At 44.4% G+C, this 9,069-nt stretch overlaps 1 pseudogene; it reads right to left on the reverse strand.

Annotated features, from left to right (window-relative positions):
* Nucleotides 1-710: 710 nt before the first annotated feature.
* LOC126200087 (5S ribosomal RNA) lies at nucleotides 711-827 on the reverse strand (annotated as a pseudogene).
* Nucleotides 828-9,069: the final 8,242 nt, after the last annotated feature.

A 9,069-nucleotide genomic window follows, 5' to 3' on the forward strand; every position in this document is an offset into this window, starting at 1 on the left:
TAAGCACCGTATTGAGGCTTGCGAGGTTACATTGCGGGAAGACATCTGCCAGCAAAAACGCGTGAACGCATCCACACAAACAAAGATATAACGGTTTCCAACTTTCGAACGCGGAAAGGCTCCTGCATAACAATATACAACCTCTCCACGGGCTCCCTCGCCTCTTCCGGAACTGAGAACCCCTGGTTGGCGCTCCCCACTCTAACAATACCACCACTTGCAAAGTAGGTTAGAAATCAGATTAATAATATTGCTCATGCAACATTTGTTCGCAGATTTCGTCTAAGTTGTTATGGCTCATCTTGTTGATTCTAGGGTGATTCCACTTTGACTGCTAGAAGGTCCAGATCTGTATTTCAGCAATATTTGAAGACCTAACAAATGCGTTTTTCAGGAAATTCTTAATCATCAAACAGTCCCAGATCAGAACAATGGTATGATAGAAATAATTTTTGATTTGGTGATCACGATCCACATTTTTATTAAACTTCTTGTAAATTCACATATAAGCACTCCGTCTTCAGGCCACAAGTGGCCCATCGGGACCATCCGACCGCCGTGTCATCCTCAGTGGAGGATGCGGGTAGGAGCGGCGTGTGGTCAGCACACCGCTCTCCCGGTCGTTATGATGCTTTCTTGGACCGGAGCCGCTACTAATCGGTCGAGTAGCTCCTCAATTGGCATTACGAGGCTGAGTGCACCCCGAAAAATGGCAACAACGCATGGTGGCTGGATGGTCACCCATCCAATTGCCGACCACGCCCGACAGCGCTTAACTTCGGTGATCTCACGGGAACCGGTGTATCCACTGTGGCAAGACCGTTGCCTAAATTCACATATACTTCTTCTTAATTGTCACATCATCAGGAAAACAGTTTTGTATCAATCATCATATATTTAATTTCCAGTTTAACCAAACACAAGACTTGACTGTTCTTTTACAAAGCGAAATAACAACTTAACTTCTGCAAGTGAAAGAAAGACTGCTCTGTGCGCATTCACGCCAAAACGGTTACAAGTAAGTCAAAGATTATGACAGTCTCACAGAAATGAATACACACAAGAACCATATAACTGTAATATATTGATACGTCGGAGTTCTTATACATTAATAAAACCAAATGTGAATATTGTCACAAAAATATGTCTGTTACTTCGCAGAAAAGTAGTACGATATTACTGGTATCGAGAACTGGGGTTGGAGTGCAGTAATGATCACGTAAATAAAGAACCATTACACCACTGGCTTGCTAAGCCCACACGTTTTACCCTCTGATACCATTTGCTTAATCTGCTGCTCCATGCTTTTACAAGTAAAGTGCTTCTTACTTTTCATGAGAGTCTTAAAAAACCCCAACTGTCCACCTACTGGTGTTTCATGATAGTATTTGAAGACCATAGGGGTCAAGTTTGAGGCAGCACTACCTTGTGGTCACCCTTCTCACGCGTCACACAGCAAAACGTTCCCCTTTAGGCAACAGGACCTAACAACCTCCCTGCGGTGTATACTCTGTTTAAGCTTATGGAGTACAGGGTGACATCATTGAACAGCAATGGAAACCCGCTCAAAATGGCACAACGGAGCTCACTGAACTCTCGCGACAGAACCCCATCATCCAGAACCACACAGTTGCAGTTATCAAAACCGCTGACCTCTCCGAAACCTTCATCTTCGACCTGCTGCTCCTCTAACTCCGTCTCGAATACTCGGCTTAAGCTTTCAGCCACAACTTTCTCCGAGCCCCTAATATTCTTAACCCTGAACTTGAACGCCGAAATTCGTATCGCCCACCTCGCTATACTGTCCGTCTCAGTTTTGCAAGCACCAAACCAAGCGCTTGATTGTCCGTTCCCAAGAGAAATGGTTGGTGTTCCATATATAACTTAAATTTTTTGAGCGCGAACAGGACTGCTAAGAACTCAATTTCGTATACGGAATACTCTGCTTCTAACGGAGAAAGACAGCGTGAAGCGTAAGCTATAGGGCGTCTTCCCTAGTCGTCGCCTTGCTACAGAACTGCAGCAACTCCCGACATGGAGTCATCAGTCTGAACTATAAACTCCTTGTAGAAATTGGCCATCGCTAACAGGGGCGGTGGCCAACACTTTCTTTAAAGCTTCGAATGATGCCTGCTGCGAAGGTCCACACTCAAATTTTCTCCTCTTCTTCTGAAGCTCGTTTAAGGGGGGCAGCTAACTGGGCAAAACTAACAATGCATTTGCGAAAGAAATTTATCATTCCTTTAAAACGAGCCACGGCCTTCACATTTTTAGGGGTTGCGATCGAGCGAATGGCCTCAGAGGTCCCTGCTTGGACCCTCTCATACAAATAAACTAAGTTTGAGTAGAAAATGTAATGACAATTATAAAAGTAAATTCAGTTGGAACAGAAAATGTAATATCAAACTCAAGGAAGGCAAAACCAATGGTCATTTATTAATGTTATACCTTGTAAAGCCCACATTTATTTCCTGTGTAATTCGCTAAATCAATATCCCATTGGTGTGTATGTGTGTGCGTGTGTGCGCACGCGTGTGTGTGTGTGTGTGTGTGTGTGTGTGTGTGTGTGTGTGTGTGAGAGAGAGAGAGAGAGAGAGAGAGAGAGAGAGATTTGCAGAATTTCAGTATTACAGGAATCGATAGCGTCTGCTGGACAGAGATGTAAGGGTGCTCGAAAGAGAGCAACAGCTAGTCGAAACTTCAGGTCTTGGACAAGCAGAGATGAGTAAGGTTGGCAGTAAGAGGGGAGATTCTTTTAAGATGCTTTGGAGGACTTCCAGGGCCAACAAAGAATTCTGGGTGATGTGCTGTTCTAAAGCACTCTGGCAGCGGACTTCATGGTGAGTGGACGTGTTGGGTAGCTCCGCTAAGAAAGCGTGGCATGGTTGGTGAGTTCACCTTCCACAACGATAGTAACTCTTATTACAGCTTTAGGAAATCAGGATAGGTTTTAAATTAAGATGCATGTGTGAAATATTTAAGAATCTTTTGAATATTTTAAGATAGAGTGTGAAGCTTTGTAATACAAAATCTCTGAGTCGTGTTGCACAAGAGGACGATGAAATGGTAAAACACAGCTGGTAAAGCTTAAGGTCAGGATATACCTTAAATTAAGATGCGTGTGTGAGATACCATTCGTGTTTTGAGATTGAATAGAATAACACGTGTGACTTACGGATTCGTTGTGCACGAGCGCTCCAGTGGCGAGAACAAGACGTGTGCAATGTGTTTCCATGTTTGTGAAATTGTTATGTGTTCTCGGAATTTGTGTATCGTGAAAGAAGGGAACAGTAATCACGATCCCGAGATTTAATTTGAATAGTAGGCTAACACGTGGACTTGGTGGCCACGTGGTAGGCAATATGTTGATCCACCGTTTGCTTAATACAGTGAATTAGTTAGGATGCTAGAGAGTTTCTTCTTGTTATTTAAGTTGTGAATTAATATACTGTAGGGCGATTCTAATAATCATTATGTGAGTAATGTTTATAAAGCTTCCAAGTAACGCGTGGGTTCGATCTTATAGTCCAGGGAATGACACGTGCCGTACGTGAATTAGCCTGTCTTATTAGCGTTGTGAGTAGCGAGAGCATATTCCATTCTTGGACAGTTTCTCTTAGTTAACGTACACGTGCGGCTTCACCGCAGGAACAGACCCTAGTCGGCAGTTTGTTTAAGGAACCCTCTTAGCGTTCGAGTCTGAAAGGGTTGTGCTGTGAGGTAAAGTTCCGCGTTGTGCGCCGGACCGAATTCTGGTCGTTCTGGGGAAATCCGCCGTCTTGGAGGCGAGCAAAAGGGGGCCCGCTAAGCGATGTGTAGCGGCTCGTTAGTGTGCGGAGCTTTCGGCCAGACCTCCGCTAATTTAGAATCGCGGAATGCACCTTAGCTCGGAACTTCATAACCAAGTCCAGATAGCGTTGGACTGTGCTGCATTACTTGTAACTTGTGGCACCATGCTAGTCGTGATGCATGAAATACACTACTGGCCATTAAAATTACTACACCAAGAAGAAATGCAGATGATAAACGGGTATTCATTGGACAAATATATTATACTAGAACTGACATGTGATTACAGTTTCACGCAATTTGGGTTCATAGATCCTGAGAAATCAGTACCCAGAACAACCACCTCTGGCCGTAATAACGGCCTTGATACGCCTGGACATTGAGTCAAACAGAGCTTGGATGGCGTGTACAGGTACAGCTGCCCATGCAGCTTGTACACGATGCCACAGTTCATCAAGAGTAGTGACTGGCGTACTGTGACGAGCCAGTTGCTCAGCCACCATTGACCAGACGTTTTCAATTGATGAGAGATCTGGAGAATGTGCTGGCCAGGTCAGCAGTCCTACATTTTCTGTATTCACAAAGGCCCGTACAGGACCTGCAACATGCGGTCGTCCATTATCCTTCTGAAATGAAGGGTTTCCGCAGGGATCGAATGAGGGGTAGAGCCACGGGTCGTAACACATCTGAAACGTAACGCCCACTGTTCAAAGTGCCGTCAATGCGAACAAGAGGTGACCGAGACGTGTAACCAATGGCACCCCGTACCATCACGCCAAGTGATACGCCAGTACGACGATGACGAATACACGCTTCCAATGTGCGTTCACCGCGATGTCGCCAAACAAGGATGCGACCATCATGATGCTGTAAACAGAAACTGGATTCACCCGAAAAAATGACATTTTGCCATTCGTGCATCCAGGTTCGTCGTTGACTACACCTGTCTGTGATGCATCGTCAAGGGTAACCGCAGCCATTGTCTCCGAGCTGATAGTCCATACTGCTGCAAACGTCGTCGAACTGTTCGTGCAGATCGTTGTTGTCTTGCAAACGTCCCTATCTGTTGACTCAGGGATCGAGACGTGGCTGCACGATCCGTTACAGCCATGCGGATAAGATGCCTGTCATGTCGACTGCTAGTGATACGAGGCCGTTGGGGTCCAGCACGGCGTTCCGTATTACCCTCCTGAACTCATCGATTCCATATTCTGCTAACAGTCATTGGATCTCGACCAACGCGAGCAGCAATGTCGCGATACGATAAGCCGCAATCGCGGTAGGCTACAATCCGACCTTTATCAAAGTCGGAAACGTGATGGTATGCATTTCTCCTCCTTAAACGAGGCATCACAACAACGTTTCACCAGGCAACGCTGGTCAATTGCTGTTTGTGTACGACAAATCGGTTGGAAACGTTCCTCATGTCAACACGTTGTAGGTGTCGCCACCGGCGCCAACCTTGTATAAATGCCCTGAAAAGCTAATCATTTGCATATTATGACATCTTCTTCCTGTTGGTTAAATTTCGCGTCTGTAGCACGTCATCTTCGTGGTGTAGCAATTTTAATGGCCACTAGTGTAAAATCCGGTGTGCAGTAAATGTATGACTAGCACACCAGTACTAGCATGAATGTGAATACATCCAGTCCTCATCCATTACCTGAGTAATCTTGGCTTATAATTGTAAAGGCACCCAGGAGATTGTCATTATTATCGAGATGTTAAATGTTGCAATTAGTAAAATAAATTAATGTTTAATTCATTGGATTGCTACTGTCCCAAAGAATTAAAATAGAATCCCGTATTTATAATGAGAATGAAAATCAGAAGTAATCATCAGAGAAAAGGAGTGAATGATAAATAAGCTAGAAGCATTAGAAGGAGAATCCTTTTATTAACCCTCCACATGACCAGGAATCTTTCTACTTGTTCCATTATCAAAGATATTTTCATGAAACGAACCTTCCCCGCAACAGGAGCCTTTCAATTATGTACAGGAATCATTCATCAGTACGACTTTGGTCATTTCGCACTCCGTTCTGGGAGACAATATGCCCCAGAAAGAATATTTCAGGCTGCGCGAATTTAGATGGTTTGACAGTACATCCGGCTTTTCGCAACTTTTGTAGTACCTCGCGAACATGCACATCATGCTTTTTACCAAATGATTCAAATAATGATACACACTCCCACTTAACATCCGAAAAAAACTGTCGAGGATACCGGACAACACAGCTGCACCTGTCGATGACCCAAACGGATCTATTGTACTCAAGTGTCCAGTCGGTCGCAAAGACTGTCACCAGTTTAGACTCTTCCGCTAGAGGCACTTGAGAATACTCCTGGTTCAAGTCGAAGGCACTGAAACTATTTGCCTTGTGGAACTAGGAAAACCACGATTGCAAATCAGGGAGAGGTATAGAACATGGCACAAATTTTTTTATTAAGCGCCCTATAATCCACTACCTGTGGTTCGGGCACAACAAATATAGGAGAAGAGTATGGAGATTTAGATGGTCTAATCACTCCGTCTTGCAACATTTCCCCAATAGTTTCCCTTAACGGTTTCATACGAGTCGGGGATAATCTATATGGTGGGCACCTTACGAGAACGTAATCCGTTAATTCGATCTTATACTGCCGGCCGCGGTGGTCTTGCGGTTCTAGGCGCTACAGTCCGGAACCGCGGGATTGCTACGGTCGCAGGTTCGAATCCTGCCGTGGGCATGGATGTGTGTGATGTCCTTAGGTTAGTTAGGTTTAAGTAGTTCTAAGTTCTAGGGGACTGATGACCTAAGATGTTAAGTCCCATAGTGCTCAGAGCCATTTGAACCATTTTTTGAACCGATCTTATACTCGGTTTCTTTAATCTCACCTAACTGATCGGTTAGCGCATCACCGAAATCGGTACACAACTCGACAATCTTCTGTCTCTGCTCTGGCAACAAATGCCCCAGGTCATTCACAGAAACGGTTTCCACTGTGTTCATTACGCGTCGAACCGTTAGGCCTACCCAGTATAGCCGGTACCGAGAGATTACGCGCCGCTTGGACAGGAAATTTCCACGTAAACTCACCGATTCGGATTTTAACCTTAATTGTCCCCAAAATTTGCATTTGCTCTGAGTTGGCTAGTAGGCAATAGCCAATTTTGTCTGATAATTCCTGCAACTTGCCGTGTCCGTGGTGTGCGGGCACCCATGTTTATCCACTAAAGATGTGGAACTACCTGTGTCCAGCAGAGCACACAGGTTCCTCATTTAGTGCTGCGCAAACAAAACTATCTTTGGGAACCGCTTCAGTTCTCCAACAGAACCCCCATCAGGCGATTCCCACTTACAATACCGTCATAAATTCTTCTCCTCCGCCTTTTAAGGGCAATTCTCGGCAATATCCCCCTGTTCTTGCACTTGAAATCTTACTGTAGGACAGTTCCTAACAACATGCCCACTGCTCTTACACTCAAAGCATTTGAGTCACGTGGAACCCGCCTGTCGTAGGGGGCTAAAATTATCCAGCACTTCATGTTGAGAACCTTTTCCCTTTCCCCGTTGTTAGTCGGCGTAAACGAGAACTTTTACCCTGTTTTTACCCTATTGATCAATTCATCTAATTGCCTACAGCTCTGTGGGCGTTCACAAAACAGAGCCCAGCAACGGTCACTAGGACGCATCCCTTTGAGAATATTCTCGACTTCCTCCGCTTCACTATTGTAAGTAGGCTGTTTACGTTTTTATGTTGGTACGTCACGTAGCGCTCTGTATGAAAATCACTGGCTGTGCTGTGTGCAGTCTATGACTGGTTGGATTTGTTGGAATATTCGCTATTGTAGTGTTGGGCAGTTGGGTGTGAACAGCGCGTAGCGTTGCGCAGTTGGAGGTGAGCCGCCAGCAGTGGTGGATATGGGGAGAGAGATGGCATAATTTTAAGAGCGGACGATCTGGACGTGTGTCCGCCAGAAAGAGTAAATTTGTAATAATGGATATCATGAACTGATATATATATTATGACTTTTGAACACTATTAAGGTAAATACATTGTTTGTTCTCTATCAAAATCTTTCATTTGCTGACTGTGGCTATCAGTAGTTAGTGCCTTCAGTAGTTAGAATCTTTTATTTTAGCTAGCAGTAGTGGCGCTCGCTGTATTGCAGTAGTTCGAGTAACGAAGATTTTTGTGAGGTAAGTGATTCATGAAAGGTATAGGTTATTGTTAGTCATGGCCATTCTTTTATAGGGGTTTTTGAAATATTGCGTTGCGCTGAAAATATTGTGTGTCAGTTTAGTGTTGATCAGAATAAGTAAAGAGAGTAATGTCTGAGTACGTTCAGTTTTGCTCAGGTGTTTGAAAATCAAATAACGTAGAAGTTTATCAGCACAGTAATTCATAATTTTTTCTATGGGGATGTTTCACTATAATTAAGAGAGAAGCCTCTGGCACTATCCTATACTCTTTTATCATACTTCTCTAACAGCTCGTTGTGCTGGACTTCAAGATATCCCCTGCCAATACCTTCGTGTCGATCTCGGGGGGGGGGGGGGGGGCAAATAATTAAGGTAGATTAACTGCCGAAATGCACTTAACGACAACCCACAACGTCTAGCGTCCGTTAACAGTTGTTCCAGACGCCCACTCACTATTGGACTCAACAACTGGTAAAGATGACAGACAAGTCAAAAAATTCCCCTCTATCCTTAAACCTTGACAGAAAATGCAAAGCGCTAAGTACCTGATCAAATAAATCTAATAACATACTTGCCTCCCGTAGTAATTTTTCTAAAGGGTTGGGCATCTTAGCGAAAATATCAGTACCTTTTATAGAAGGAATATAAGGGGCCTCGCTCGCAACTTGTCTTAAGTTAGGCTGATAATTCCCCGCCCATGGCTTCTCCGCGTACTAACATCACCTGGGTACGTCTTAAAAAAGCGGTTACCTATTCAGAATTCTTTACACTGGGTGTTGGACGGGTTGACGTACACAGAACCTGCGCCCTACCAATATAGTGTGTAATCCGAGCTCTCACTATTAATGCGTGACCGTGACGGCTCACTGAATGCAAAGAAGGAAACTATTGACTGTAAATCGCCTAGCGCACACTTAATGCTGGATACAGCGTCACTCACCTAGCTACGGTGGTACAGTACGCTTACTTTGTACAACAGTTCCTCCCTCCGCAACTCCAACACCCTAATCACCTCCGTGGCTGTCATGCTGAAACAAAATATAACGCAGTTAAATCTTAGGGAACTGTCATTTAAAAAAACGTACTTCGTACC

The sequence above is a fragment of the Schistocerca nitens genome, chromosome 8 (genome assembly GCF_023898315.1).
Source record: "Schistocerca nitens isolate TAMUIC-IGC-003100 chromosome 8, iqSchNite1.1, whole genome shotgun sequence".
Lineage (NCBI taxonomy): Eukaryota > Metazoa > Arthropoda > Insecta > Orthoptera > Acrididae > Schistocerca > Schistocerca nitens.